This window comes from Macaca mulatta, chromosome 7, assembly GCF_049350105.2.
Source record: "Macaca mulatta isolate MMU2019108-1 chromosome 7, T2T-MMU8v2.0, whole genome shotgun sequence".
NCBI lineage: Eukaryota > Metazoa > Chordata > Mammalia > Primates > Cercopithecidae > Macaca > Macaca mulatta.
In genome coordinates, this window is record NC_133412.1 from 133,376,703 (window position 1) to 133,392,404 (window position 15,702).

A 15,702-nucleotide genomic window follows, 5' to 3' on the forward strand; every position below is an offset into this window, starting at 1 on the left:
TAATTAGGAAGCTGACTCCTTCTCATCCTTTAGATCAAATGCTGCCTTCTTAGAGAGGTTTGCACTGAATAGCTGTCTCAAGTCATCTCCCCGATCTGTTTCCTTATTTATTTTCTTCACAGCGTGGATCACAGTATGTAATTTCCTGTCTATCTGTTGACTTATTTGTCTATGCCTCTTATTATTATGTTGGCTCTTTGTGGGTAGGTCTTGCCCATTGATGTCATTATCTACCTCCAGTGTCCCACATAGTGCTTGGTGCACAATAGCTGTCTGATGAACAGATGAACTTATCTGACAAGATCCATGCTAGTACTGTAAGGCTGTGGCCATATACGGCTATCTTGAAGTAAAAGCCTACCCTAAAGACTATCCAAGGCTTGGCCTGTGGTGTTCACAGTTGCCCAGGTTTCTCTCAGGCCCCAGGATGAGCCACAGTGGTAGCCTAAGACTGGTGGCTGCTCCCCTCTGCCCCGCCCTAATGGGGCTGCCCCAGTGATGTCACACAGGACAGGATTCTCTAATCCTTTTCATTCTGTAACAGTCCTCTACGCAGCTAAGTTTCTCATAACACATTATGATGTAGGGGAGGGAGGAAGGAGGCCTGATGTAGGGGGTACACCCTCTCCCTGAATGAAATTCATTTGGGGCACTGTCTGCTCGCATGTTCTGCTCTGGGACAAAATGGGTGGCAGAAGCTACAATTTGTACTAAGCTAATGAAAAGAGAGAAGACAAGAATGGGGAAGAGAAGGGCGAAGAAGGCAAAAAGAGAAGAGAAGAAAAAGAGAAGAGAGAGAAGGAGAAACGAGAAAAGAAGAAACCAAATGAAGAGGATGTGTGAGAGAAAAAAATACGAAACAGGTAGTGAGGGAGGAAGGAATTGTTGAACCTATGTTCTGGTTGGCTTTCTAACTCTCAAGTAGTGACTGGCTTCAGTGTAAAAGGATGGTGAGGGGTATTCTCAAATACTAGCTTCCTGAGGGAGTCACTCAATTACTGACATATATTTTGAGAGGTCCAGGTAAGTCTGCCTCAAGGGTGACTCTCCTGGAGAGTAATTTGGGAACAGGAATGTAAATCTTTTTTTTTTTAAGTCACAATTATGGAGGAAAGGGAAAGAAAGTATTGCTGACCAGATTGAACTTTAGACTCCACACTACAACCCCTGTCCTCACCCCAAGCCTTCCAATTACTAGGCTATCAACACACGCTAAATTCAGGACTTTAAAGCCAGTCTTGTAGATAATATTTTTCTTTGTTAATTGAAATATAAACAGATTTCCAAAGCAGAGCAAGATAATTTTATAATATACCTATAAAAATTACTAAAATGTTATCATCGTGGCAATATATTCCCACTAAAATCTTACTATGAACTTCCCAAATATGTGTAGGAGGCCTGGCAAAGTCTTACAGTTCAGAAGATAACTTTCAATCCTGTTTTTTCAATGTTCTTTTTCCCTTCTATTAGTCCCCCCACCTTAGCAGAAGGTTTAATAAAAGGGGATATGATGATATTAAACATAGGTAATCAGACAATATTCATATCTTTGTTTTGAATTTTAAAATGTTAATCTTATTACCCATGAGCTTCCCAGTTCATACCAAAATGTCCCAGCAAGCTGTATTCAGAAATAAAAAGTAGTAGGAAGGTGCCGCTTCATCGGCAGACTGTACACTGTGTAGACTCCTTGCAAACCTCTTTCCGTTCATATTTTCTATTTCTCTCCCTCTTCTGCTACAATTGACCCAGATTCTCCAAGTGCAGAACAGAGAGAAGAAAGGTGTGGAAGCCTAAAGGAAGGAAGCAGAAAGATAGGCAGGCTTTTCAAGTTTTCTACTGTCCACTATTCTCACTAGTGACCCAACTTCTGCTTACGAATAAGAAAATTTGTCTTTTAAGAGCGCTCCAAATGGTTGCCACATGAGCTTTTCTAGTTCAGAATGTTAATGAGTCCACCAGCACGCTACTCATGCTGTTACTTGTCTGGACTACTAAGGATTCCAAAAAGGTAGCGTTTCAAAGATCTTTGATCTAATTTCTTTTTTTGGGGGGGTGGGGAGGTATGTGGAGAATTAGGAAATGTATCCTCAGATGATACTGAGACCAAATGCATAGTGAATTTTATTTTTATTTTGTATATCTGGAAATGATCCATGTTCATCTTCTAAGAAATTCTAACCCCAAAGATATTAAGTAATTTTTGCGTTCCTTGACGATTTGGTTTGCCAGTGACTGGCGATTATACATTTGATCCTGTTGTTAGGTTCTAGGTCTACAAGTAAAGGAAACAGAACCTTCCCCAAAGTCATGTTGAGAAAATTGGAGATGGCTTTTTACAACTTTAAAAGCAGTTAAATGCTTGCTGAATGCCAGAAAGAATGAATAGTTTGCTTTTGATCTAAGAGTTGGGGCAACAAAATGGTTTAGGAGATAGAAAGTAGTAAGGTGCAAATTGCTGTAGTAAGCTCCTCAAGTAAAACAGAGAGGCCTTCAACATAAATTTACCTTTTTTACTGGCCAGAACTCAATTTGGCCAGTAGAAGAACCTGCCTTCTACAGTGAAGTCTTTGTTTTGTGTGTGCATCAGAACATCTTTTAAAAATTCGGACTTTTCTTATAACTTCTTCTCCTGTGAATGTGTAGGTCAAATTTGTGAACCGGTTAAGCCGCTGACAAGAGAGGGAAGGGCACCCCAGCCAATGGGAACTCATGCTGGTGATGTACTGCTCCTAGGCTGCGATTCATTGGCTGCCTAGGGTTTGTCATTCTATACCCGGCGTCTGCAAGCAGCGTGGGTCGGGTTTTCTAGCTAGCTGAACTGGATTTTGGCAGCCGGCACGTGCAGTTTCTATTAACTTTAGCTCATCTCTACCTCTTAACAGAAGCAGCTGTTATGTTTCTGATTATTCTCCTGATTTTGAAAAATCCTATTTCCTTCACCTACCTCATTGGAGGTCATTGGAGGTCCCCTGGGACAGAATCACGTGATTATCTAACATGTGCAAATAAATACAATGTGGAATCCCCTGAGCTACAGAGGGAAAACCTGCCAGAAAGAGCATGTGCCCCGTGCGTGAATCAGCTGCACTCGCACGTGGGTGGGCGGTGGTAGTGTGCGTGTCTCTGCCCTTCGGGACGCGAGGTGTGTGGCCGTGGCACCTGCTTGGGCTTCATGGGGTCACTGGGAGAGGAAGGCTCTGGAGGCGTGGGACTCTGGGGTAGGGGGGTCTGGCAGCTGCCTGGGATCCATCATGGGTTCGAAGGGCAGCGGCCAGACCGCGACGGCGCCCAAGAAGGGTGGACAGCTCCGGGTCTGTGATCGGGGCTGCGTGTACACCATCTTCGCAGGGAGTGGGGTTTGTATCTGCAGGCTGGTAGAAAGCCAGGGCTCGGGGCGCGGACGCCGTAGGGGTAGCTTCCAAGTCCCTACTTGGCCAAGGGCCGGGCATGGAGGGGCTGTCCATCTACTGGGCACCGAATAGTCGCACATTCTGTCCAGTCCCTGACGCCAGAACGTGAAGGCCCGAGTCCTCGCTGCTATCCGGACCCCGCTCCCTTCGGCTTCAGCCTGGTGCTCCAGGCCGCAAGGCGACGGCGGCGGCAGCAGCGGAGAAAGAGGCTGGGTAGGGCAGTGACGTCATCTGTGGCGGCCCCTCCCCCGCCCGCCAGCCTTCGCCGCAGTTCCTGCCCAACGACATCCGGGTCTCTGTAGCTGCTCGCCGCGCCGCAGCTGTAGCGGCGGTGGAGCCAGCGGGGCGGGGCGAGCGGAGGGTGGGGGAGGGGCGACGCGGTCGTGAGCGCGCCTGCGCGGGGCCGCGCTAGAGGCGGCGGCGGCGGCGGCGGCGGCGCTAGGGACGGGAGCGCGCGCGGGAGCTAGAGAGCAGTGGTCTCGGCGCCGGTCCGGCCCGCAGCTTCGGGTCCTCAGGCGGCTGCTGCTCCGGAACGGGTGGTTGGGGAGGGGGGGTGGGGGGACGCTAGACAGGTGAGGCGCGAAAGCGATGAATCCTCGGCTCTTCCTCCTCCTCCTCCGGGACCCGCTCTCTGCCTCCCTCTCCAACGCCCGGATGATCTGAGCCGCGAGGGCGCCGAGAGCCGGGGGCCCGGACGCAACCCGGCTCCTCCCCTCCTCCGCCCCCTCCCCGGCCTGACCTGGCCCGCCGCTGCCGCGGTGACCCCCTCCCCGGCTGCCGCCGCCGCCGCCGCGGTGACCCCCTCCCCGGCTGCCGCCGCCGCCGCCTCGGCCGACCAGGGACCTGCCCGCCTGCGGCTGCTCCGGGTAAGTGCGGCGCTTGGGCCGACGGCGGGCGGGCGGGCGGTGCGGGCCTGCGCGGCGGCGGCGGCGGGCAGGCCTGGGGCCTGTAAACAAGCCGGGCGTCTGCCCGGGCGCTCCCGGGAGGAGACGCGACAACTCCACCCCCTGGCCGGCCTCCTCCCCCGAGCCGGGCGGCGGGCGGCGAGGGGTTAACGCTCGGCGAGGGCGGTGGCGGTGAGGCGGGGGCGGGGTGTTTGTGGCGGCGGCGCGGGGAGGGGGCGCGACCCCCTGGCCGTCCGCGGCCGGGAGGGGTGTTTGTGGCGGCGAAGCGGGCGAGGGCCGCGGGCCAGCCTGGCCGGAGAGCGGCCTGCGGAACTTTTCCCGAGCGGGGAGGGGGCGTCCTCCCGCCCCTACCCTCCCGGGCGCGCCGCCCCTGCTGTCCTGGGCTTTGGCCCCTGGGAGGGAGGCGGGGAGATTTCTTTTGAATCGGGCTTAGCCTCGAAAAACCTAATTCTGTAGAAATTGCTTAAGGGTTTACAGGGGGCAGGGCTGAGAAGCTCCTTCAGAACTCAAGTCAGTGAGTGATGCCTCCAGTTCATTCATTATTAAGGCATCGAAAACATCCATTGAAGTAAATTCCGATTTCTCATCCTTTTAACTACGTAAATTGGTTAAAACTTCTTGATGTTAGAGCTTGGTTGAGGTATGGTTCTGTTCTGCTTGTAGATTTTAATTAAACTTGGATCCTTTTCTTGAAAGACAGCTGGCTGTGGAGAGCCTTCTACCAACTGCAGTTTTAGATACGTTTTGAAAATTTCATCACCTGAGGTATTTTTCTTCTCTCTCCTCAAACACCACATGGTACTTATAAATCCACAAAGGTCATGCTTCAGTTGTCCAAGCCATGGGGTCTGTGTGCTACCCCCGCCTCACCCCGAGTTTCCTGCTAATTGGAATAATGAGCTGAATGTGTTTCAAGAAGTGGTTGGAAAAGTGTGAGAGAGAGGTGTCATTTTCTCAAAGGAAATGATTTTGACATTATTGAGATAAATTAGAAATTTTTAAACATTGTTGTGTAAAACAGTCTTTTCAAACTTGCACGTTGAGGTTTTAAACACAACCACTTTACTGAGTGTGTTTCGCTCCGAAAAGTGGAGGGATTTGTTGAAACACCACTCTGCTGAGACTTAGGGTTCCAGAGCACTCAGGAATTTAGCAGAGTTTGGTCCCCAACTCTCTTTGAAATACTTCACTTTTATACTTTTATCTTGCTACATATTGGGCCTTTTCCAAAGATTGTTTTTCTGTAACTCCTTATTTTACAAATGAGAAAATTGAAAATAAGGAGATTTTCTGTTCTTAGATGTTACTTTTATTGACTTAATGCTTTCTTTACCAATAAATAATTTGAAGCACAAAGTAACATTTCCAAGTGTTACAGTTTTGTTCTTGTTATGTGTAACTTACATGTATCTGATTAAACTTTCAGTCATTTAAGGATGATTACTTTTAACCTGGAAGTTTACAGCAGTACCACATTATTGAAACTATAATGAACTTCCTGCACCACATGGCAGTTGCTTAAGACATTTTAATTTGATATCATAAAACATTTTTAGATCAGTGAAGTAATTACATTATGGGAAAGGTATATTAAGACTGATAATGTTTGAAGTTAACTACCTCCATTATATTTGAGAAATAATAGTCATCAAATTCCTTTTTGTTTGTATCTTTTTATGTATTTTGTATACATATTGTATATTTTTACATGATGGACTGAGGTATATGACCGGTTGAAGGGAACAGTGCAGTAGGAGACAAGGATTGTTTAGTCATGGCTATGCTCCAAAATATCTGTGTCCATGGACAAGTCCTTTAACCTTTTGAGTTTCAGCTTCCAAATCAGTAAAGCCAGTTGGGCAGATTAGATTATCATATGTACTGTCCAGTTATTACATTTTTAAATTTTCTTATCAATATTGTGTGACTAGTCACCATACCTTTGCCAAATAAATACCTGTTATGTGTGAGGCACTTAGATGTTTCGGTGTTCTAAGGCTGGATTTCTTTCTCGGTTCTGTTTTATTTAACAAATTCTAAGTTGGTGATGGTTCTTTAGAAAAGCTATTCTTGTAAGCTATTCTTGATTTTTCTTTTGGGATTGGGATGTATAGAGAAACTCTTGAGAGGGAGAAGGATGGAGATTTCATGGGAGACAGAGGGTGGTTGAGACTACAGGTTTGAACAAGCACAGGACCCTTGGTAGTCTGATGTGAAGGATATTATAAAAATACATTATGAAGGTTTTTTCTGTCACTTCAAGCTGGGTCTTGTTAAACCTTTGAAAATTCTGTAATACCTCATTTGTTTTTGAAAGAAATCTATGGCAACATCATTTTGTCATGTGGTAAATATTGCTAAGCAGTTACTAAATACCTATAGTCTTTGAGTTTGTTCAGATTATACCTAGGCCATTTGTTTACTCTAATAGCTAGTAGAATGTACAGCTGATTTTGCTTTAACTGTGTGTGTGCTTATTTGTAATTTTTAATCAAAGAGTGGCATATATCCACAACGAACTTGTTACCTCTGAAATGCCCGTGAGAACTGGATTAATTTTTTAAGATGTAAATCTATGGTCATGTAGAAATAATGTAGCAAGGTGATATTTTGATGATCCCCTCAAATGATTATCTAACTCTTGCCTGGGCACCTGACTCTGAGTCAGTATACTCTTGAATACTTTCCATCCTTAATCAAATCAGGAGAAAGAGACGGCCATGTAAGAAAATTGACCCTGGCAGGGTTTTGTAAGAGTTAAGCAAGAAGATAAAACAAGGCATGGCCCTGTGAAATATATAAACCTTGGAGAAGGGGAGAAGGTATGGTGAGGCAACTGGGTAAAAGTTGTGTCGTCTTCTATGTTGGGTAGTAATTTTATGTCACAGTGTGTCCTGTCTTCCATCTCAAATAAATTTTAAAATTAAGTTGTGTTTATTATTTTGCTATTAGCCAAGATACATAAATTAACTGACCTGGGATTATTAGCCATTCATATATGAAATAAACTTGGGTTAACCTATATCAAAATCAAAAGATTATATTCTTTACTCTTCACTCTTTCTAATGTCTTATGTTCTCCATATTACATAACAATTTTATACTTCATTCTGAGTCTCCAGAATATATTCTTTGATGATTTTGACCTTTGAATGTCCTAGCTATCCATGTACTACCTAGATAATCTCATAACCTGGCTTTTCTTTTGCTGTGGCAGGTCAGAGCTACAGAAAGTAAACAATTGAGAAAGGCAAGTTTCTATATACCTTTATCTGAAATGTAATAGACTTTATAATTTTTGTAAGAAACTGAGGAAAGGTACAGGCTTTTAATGTGTATCAATAAACTAGACTCTGATACTGTTTTTATAATATTAGAGATGTTTTAAGCTTTCCTTGAGTAAATATGTGATAAAGGAGGGATCTTTGGTTTTTATAATTCTTAATATGTCCGTATTTAAGATCTGGATTAAACACGATTAGTTTTTGTGGCTGATAAGATTTAGAATTAAAATCTTTTGAGACTAAACTACTTTTAGATACAGAAGAAAGTAATGAAAGCCATACTTTCTTGGTCATTTATTTGTGTTAGGCTTTAATTTTTTTTCCATAACCCTCTAAAATATATGATGTTATCTTCATTTTATAAATAAGGAAATACAGGGTCAGAGAACCTAAATAACATGCCAGGATCAGATCTGGGTAGATATAAAAGTATTTTTCAAGATATTACTGAGTGGATTTTTCACAATTAGATGAACCTCCTTGTTACCAGGAACCAAAATTTCAAAAGCTAAACATTAACACGATTCATAGATTCCTAGAGTTAAGCAAGTCCATGTAAGTTTATGTAAAGTCTTCCAGTGCAAGACTTTAATGTTTTCTTCTAAAACATTCAGAAAAGATTTAAGAAATTAAGTTCATTTTCTCATTCCCAAAGTTTTTCAGAAGTTAACGAAGCTAAACATTTTATGTCTTCAACTACCATTGTTTAGATTAAGGAATGGAATCCATGTTAATTCTCCAGTGGTTGATATCCTTAATGAAGGATCTAGGGAAATGTTTCTGAACAGATGTAATCAGTAGAGCCACATTGAAGGGCCCCATGGTGGACATGGTGATAAAACTAACCTTTGAAAGTTAGGACAGAGTTTGAGTCCCTGTTCTCCTACTTCCTAGCCAGGTGTTCCTGGGTAAGCTACTTGATTTCTTTAAACCTGTTTTTGTTTGTTTGTTTGTTTTTTATGTCAAATGGAAATACTTTTGTTGTAAGGTTATCTTGAAGATTTAAAAAATAATTATATAAATCACTTGAGATATTTTCTACCATGAAGAAAGTGCCAAATAAATGGTAGCTGTTATTATTTATTGAGTATATGAAATCTTGAGATACTTAGGAGTATAGAGACTTGCTTAGTATGAGAGGGTTGTCTTTCAGTATAGCTTTTGCAGTGAGCCTGGAAGCCAAACTAGAGATTGAGTAGAAAATTTAGAAGACATTGTAAACTCTAGGAATTTAGAGCACTTGCATTTGAATAGACTAAAAGTTAAGAGGTAATAGAAGAAAGAGAAAGTTGAGTATGAGTAGCTTTATTTGGCTCTGCAAAGCTGGCAAGACATCAAGGGTTTGGAGTTAATGATTAGGTGGGAATAGATGGTTAAATTGCGGATAAAGAGTAACAGTAATAAAGCAAAGGTGAATGTTCAGGCTAGAATGATCAGTAAGGAAGGACAAGGGTTGGTATCTTGAAGGGGAGTTACAGTTTATGGTGAGAAATGAGCAGGAAGATATCATTGCTACAGGAAAGGATGCAAGAGAGTAAGGAAACTAAATCATTCTGATTAACTCAGTTATTACCATTTTTTAAAAATGGAGTCTTTATAAAAGGCATTAAGGCTTTATATGTGAGTCCTAGGTTAAGTTTGAAAAATTTTCTTGGAATAATGCAGGTCTTACTACTGCAGACCCAAACCAAGATATTAGCATTCCAACTGGTCTCTTTCCTGCTACCATCTTGTGCTGCATCTCCTCCCCCATTCTATTAACCATCAACATTCTTTCTAAAATATGGTTTTTCATTATATTGTTTCTCTCAGTATACTTCAGTGACCCCCTTTTACCTCTGGAATAAAGTTCAGAATTTTTGGTTTGGCTTTTGACACTTTCCATGATTGGACCTCAAGACTAATCTGTTTTAACCAAACTAATACACTTGCTATCTCTGGAACACACTCTTTTCTCTCCATGGATCTTTGTTCTTGCTAATGTGCAGTCTGGAATTCTTTTCTTTCTTTCTCCAGCTTTGGTTTTCTCTTTAAGCAAAGCTCATTTCTAATATTTCTTCTTCCACAAAGTCGTCTCTGACCCCCAGAGTGTTTAATCTCTCCCTTCTCTGTACTTAAAGCAATGTCTGTGTATTATTTCTGTCATATGTTTTAACTTTAGGTATTTTGTGTTTAAATTATAACTGCATTTAGTTAATTCTAAAGGGAAAAATAAATTTTTACTTTACCCAAAGGCTAGCGGCTATCACAGTGCTTTATGGATAGTAGACATTCAGATATTTGGTAAATATTAAGCAAAATCTACCTGGAGTGGAAGTGATTGTTGTAGGAGGAGGTAGTAGGAGTAGTTACAAGCTTTATTGTAGCAGACGTTTCTGACTCGCTTCCTGTGTGTTATTTTTTCCGAACCTGGATATTTAAGTGTGAAGATAATACAAATCTGAAGTGTGGCAGTGTTCTTATATTGATGTAGAAGACTAGGGTGACTGATTCTGGACCTGCAGGCATCATTTTAACTTCCTCCATTTTGGCTTTGAGGATTAACAGGACATTTATAATCACATATCTCTTTTCAGAGTATTTTATATTTGCAAATATTATCGTGAACTTTGTGTCCTTTTAACCAGAGAGGAATTTTGGAATCACAGGAATTAGATGATGTGTGAAAGAGAGATAACTATCAGCTGACCTAATATGAATCCAACAAGTATCTAATAATATGCATACTCTGTGTTCAAATAAACCTCTAAACTAGACTTTCAAGCTTATCAAAATGCTAGTATTTTCAGTGTTTGGAAAATACAAGCCGGGTGTGGTGGCTCACGCCTGTAATCCCAGCACTTTGCGAGGCCAAGGCAGGTGAATCACAAGGTCAGGAAATCGAGACCATCCTGGCATGGTGGCGTGGGCATGGTGGCCATGCGCCTGTAGTCCTAGCTACCCAGGAGGCTGAGGCAGGGGAATTGCTTGAACCCGGAAGGCACAGGTTGCAGTGAGCCGAGATCGCATCACTGCATTCTAGCCTGGCAACAGAGCAAGACACCATCTCAAAAAAAGAAAAAAAAAAAAAAAAAGAAAATACATAGTAAAATTTATTGGCTTTTTAAATGGATAATTTCATATAATCAGTCAGTGCCTGCTTAGATCCATTTGTTGGAGAACAATGCTAATGAGACCTCTTGATTCTTTGTGTGTCTCTTATGTTTTCCTAACCTTGACATTAGCAACTAACAATGATAACTATCATTATTGAGCACTTATGTGCCAGGGACTATTATAATAAATTTTCAATTATTATCTCATTAAATCTTCACAGCAGCCCTATGAGCTAGATGCTGTTACTACCTATGTCTTAGCAGATGAGGAAATTGAAACAGAGCAGTTATTTGCCAAGAGTTTCAGAGCTAGTAACAGAAGCCTTAATACATGTCCTTGGACTTTTCAAAAGTAATCGGTTGATCCATGCAGTTTCATTGCTACTGCTGAAAGTAAGTCTCTTGGCCATTGGGATGGGTCAGAAAATCTTTGTACATGAAGGATATGACTATTGTTCCATTGTACCCAGAGAGTGAATCTTGTGATTGAGTTGGGATTTGAGGTGGCAATGTACACTAAGTTTGAAAAGTATGTTATCATATGTTAGCTCCCTTTAAAAATTTTCCCCAAGAAGAGCTATTACATTTTTTAATATTAAAAAAGTATATGATATGGCCGTAATACAATTAGTTCTACAAGCCATACACACTTTTTTCTTACGACTTAAAATTTATTCATGTTTACTACTTTGCAACCCACTGATATAAATTATTTCACTGATCCTTTATTCAAATGAAATAGTGAGTCTAAGAAGATAGTCTTAAACACAAGCTACCTAAGTTTACAATAGAGATTATACTATAAATGGAAACTTCAGTGTTTATTGAAAATAAATTCCTTAAAAACAGGTCTTGTTTCATTCATTTTAAAGAGATAATCAATATATGACTGTTAAATTTTTGTAGTCTCCCTGTTCATTTTCTGATGAACACATGACAGAAAATTGAATGTGAGCTGGAAATATAACAGACTATGAGAAAGCATGGGTCATGTATAATTCACTTTAAATTTAGGCTGGTGTTTTGTATTCATCTATGATATGACCACCTCAGGCAGGGATGTAAGTAAACATTCTTTTTTTAATTATACTTTAGGTGGCTTAATTATTTTAAAGAATATGTTATTTAATAATTGTATATTGTACCGTTTCAAAGAATAAGAATATAATTCATTGCCAACTTTGAATGTCTTGGATTCTTAGTACTACCTTTTTCTTTAGCGTGACTGGTAGGATCACATCAAATTTGGTACTGTGTGTATAAAGATGAAGTGTGCTTACCTTTATTACCAAAATTCAGAAATGAAAATGTGAATGATAAAAGATAAGGTATGGTTATATATTTTTTTGTTTTTGTTTTCCAAACAGAATCTCGTAACTTACCAGGCTTTAGAAAAACATCTTTGCAGTATACCATCATGCCTCAGAATGTTAAGTAGATAGTAAATAAAATTTTCATTTTTTGTAAAGCAGTAGGGTATTATCCTTTCTGAGAGCCTGTACGGCCCTTTTGGATGCCAAAGGGCCAATCTTAGAAGTGGCAGCTTTTGTTTTGTGGTCAACCCACAGCTTACCCTGTTAGTCTGTATCTGCCATCTTCATTTTCTCTTTCTGCATAAATGCTGCTTGATACAGTAAGCAGGTGTTTCAGCTAGTCAGCCCTCTAGTGTGATCTTTTTTGGTTTGCTACAGTCAGTAAAATAAGTAGCTCTGTAAGTGTAAATAGTATTACTTGTTTTATGTGGTAAAACTCCAAGATTAAGTTAGAGATATTTTTGGCTAGAATACATTGAAAATGGATTTCCCAGCTCCCAGAAATTTGTTTGTGTCTGAATTACTTTATACTTGGCTTCTTGCATAGAGAAAAGTTTAGAAAACATCCATCCATGAATGTTGAATGAATGAGCAGATGAATAAATAAATAGCTCAGGGAAAGAAAATATGTCATAACTACGTTTTTTCTCTTTTGTTCCCTTCGTTATGTGGCATTTTTCAATAATGGGAGTGTGTCTCTAATGATGTCGATAAACTTTTTAAAGTCATTGATGAACAGTAGTGTGAAAATCAAGTTTTGATTAAGCCGTAGATTTCTTTTAGGGTCCAATATTTTCTTTTTAGAAATCCATTATGATATTTTTGTAGGGATAAAAGACAACCATGTATTCTATAGATGGAAAATGGTAGGATACAGTTTGTTAGGCCAGCTTCTCTGAAAATACCTTTTCCTACATAGATGATAATCAGTGTTGACAAGGGAGAAGCCAGGGTATAATGGCTGTTATTCATTTGTCTCATGTATTCGTCAAGTGTCATGTGCTAAATATGAACAAAAAAGACATGATCTCTTTCTTCCTCCTGGATCTTAAAATCTAAAGTGAGAGATAATTCACCAGGTAAGTGCTGTGATAAGGGAAATAGAGAATTCTTTGAGCTTATGACTAAGGATAGATCTGTTTCCTGAGACATGAAACTAAGAAGTGGCGAGAGTTGAGAAGTTCATTTTGGGCCATGTGATTTGGGGTGTGGCTATTCAAGTATAGGAGGTAGGTGGTTACACATTTTTTAAGCTATTAAATAGACTTTCATTTGAAAAGGTTTTTTTCTCTCTCACTTTCCTCAGCATCTATCTTCCTACACAAAAAACATCTCATGTCACAATTAATGAACGCAGTGAGTGACTCTATTTTGAAAAATGTTAGATTATATCAACAGAAGTCTGTTAGAGGCAAATGCTTTTGGTCATTTTTTTCAGCAGGGACATTTCATATATGTAAAATATTTAGAATCCCCATGTATTTGTATATAAATGAATGTTTTACCATCTTAAATGTTTAATAAGTTATATTTTTCCTTTCTTTCAACTTAAGTATATAAGGTTACCAGCAAACATTTGTAAATGCTCTATGTGAGGGGTTTTGTTTATTAGTTTTAAGCGAGAGAAAAAAGGTTAGATTGGGTCAGGAAGTCAGTTATTGTTTTCTCCGTTAGTCTGAGTCCAAATCCTCAACTATGCAGGGATTTAAAAGTAGCAAACTAGGAATTGAATCCTCTTCAGTTTTGGATAACTTGAATAAGACAAGTTATCCAAAACTAGTAAGACAGGTTATCCGTAACTAGTAAGACAAGTTGTTCAAAACTGATAAATCTGAATTAGTTAACAGATGAGGCAAATTGAGATTGTAAATGCTAAAGCATTCTTAAAAACTTTAAAAACTAAATAGTTCTATGCCGTGTAAGTCTTTTTAGTATTTTGCTTGTACTATAATTGTAGTGAAAATAGGTCAGTATCTAATTTTTATAGTCACTAGAGCCCTCCAACTAAATTTAGCTTAGATATTTTTCTAGCAACTATATACTTACAAAGTTTACTTTTAAAAACTTGTGTAATACATGCCTTTATAGAAATTTAAGAAGACTGTTTACGGATTATGTACTTCAGATCACAGCACAACTAGAAGATGTTGATACATTAAATAAAAAATCAGGAAACCTATGAAGAACATCAGAAGTGACAAGGTGTGTTCACTTGCACTTTGTGAGATTGAAACTGCTGCCAGTATCTGTGCAGAGTATGGTTTGAGTACTTTTATATTTTAACTGATTTAGCAAAGACTAATTATTTTTTGAATAATTTTGGGGTTAAAAAAATTGGTCTTTAGCATAGAAGAGCTTTACCCAGTTTACTTTAGTTGGTTCAGTTGGTTGATTTTGGTTTGCTTTTTGAAATTTTGTATTGTCTTAATTTGGGGCACATTGAACTCAGTTACAGTTCATTTGCATTAGAATTCATTTGGGTGAAGTTTATTGTTGAAGGAGGGTAAGTAAATATTTAACCGAAAAAGTGAAGTAAATATTCAAGGCTATAAGGTGAAATATTTGTCGGCTGAGAAATTTTCAGATAACTTTTTTAACCTTTGAAAAAAAATTTACTACAGCATGAGTATTTTTTATGCTGCTATATATAATCCATAGTTACGTTTTTTAACCTTTTTATGTAAAATATTGATTAAAAAACCATACAATCATAGTAATTTTTTAAAATTGCTTTATAATTCACATAGCATAACATTCATCCATTTAAAGTTTACAGTTCAGTAGTCTTTAGTATATTCAGACTTATGCAACCATTAACACAATTTAATTTTAGAACGTTTTCATCACCTCCAAAAGATACCCTGTACTCATTAGCAGTCACCCCCCATTCACCAGTCTCTCAGCCCTTATCAACCATTAATCTACTTTCTGTCTATAGATTTGTCTAGTTTAGATATTTTATATAAATGGAATACAGGTAACTTTATTAGTGATTTTTCATTTACATGTGTATTGTATGCCTCATGAGATAGCTATGATTAAGTTAGCTTTCTTTTACAACTTAAATAACAATTCTTGTCTGACTGGGAAAAAGTACTAAGTAATTGAGAGACTGCATCCCAATTTAAACCAAGAACCAGACTCCTTACTAGTATAACTCAAAAGAATGTGTACCATTAGCCCTTACTCCTAGTGGTATGTTTCACTGTGAATTGTTCAGCAGCCTCTCAGCTTCCCGTAAATACCAGTTAAGTCTTAAACTCAGACTTGCATGAGTTTACTGAGATATGTTTACCTTTGCATCTGGCTTGCCTAGAGTCTACCTTCTTAATCCCCTACTAAGTCCAAGAATGAGGAAGAATTAAAAGCAAGAAAGGAGATATAGAAGAAGAGATTGCTCAGGCTGAGGAGGGGCAAAGTGATAAGAGCAGGATTAGAAAGGGACATTAAAAATTCAAGGATACTGAGTTTGTGGGCATCAGAATAAAACTTGGAGGCTGTTTTAAGAGAGAATAAAACCTAGAGGGAAGGAATAAAAGACAAAGATGTTGTAAAACATAGGTAAAATATTTAAAACTTTTAGTACTGAATTTTGAATTTTAGGCATATGTCAGTGAAGCGCAAAGGATAGCCTCGTTTTCTGATGAGCTTTAATACCCTTAAGATACTTTCTTTCTGGAACAGTGTGT

The 15,702-nt window shown here is 39.7% G+C and overlaps 1 protein-coding gene across 17 annotated transcripts in view; it reads left to right on the plus strand.

Annotated features, from left to right (window-relative positions):
* The first annotated feature begins 3,881 nt into the window (after positions 1-3,881).
* Positions 3,882-15,702, plus strand: part of PPM1A (protein phosphatase, Mg2+/Mn2+ dependent 1A) — a 43,462-nt gene continuing 31,641 nt past the window's right edge. For 6 of the 17 annotated variants that reach the window (XM_077941087.1, XM_077941078.1, XM_077941084.1 and 3 more), the window contains exon 1: positions 3,882-4,282. The gene's annotated coding sequence lies outside the window, so the exon portion shown is untranslated. The other 11 variants (XM_077941086.1, XM_077941082.1, XM_077941080.1 and 8 more) reach the window with 9 other exon arrangements.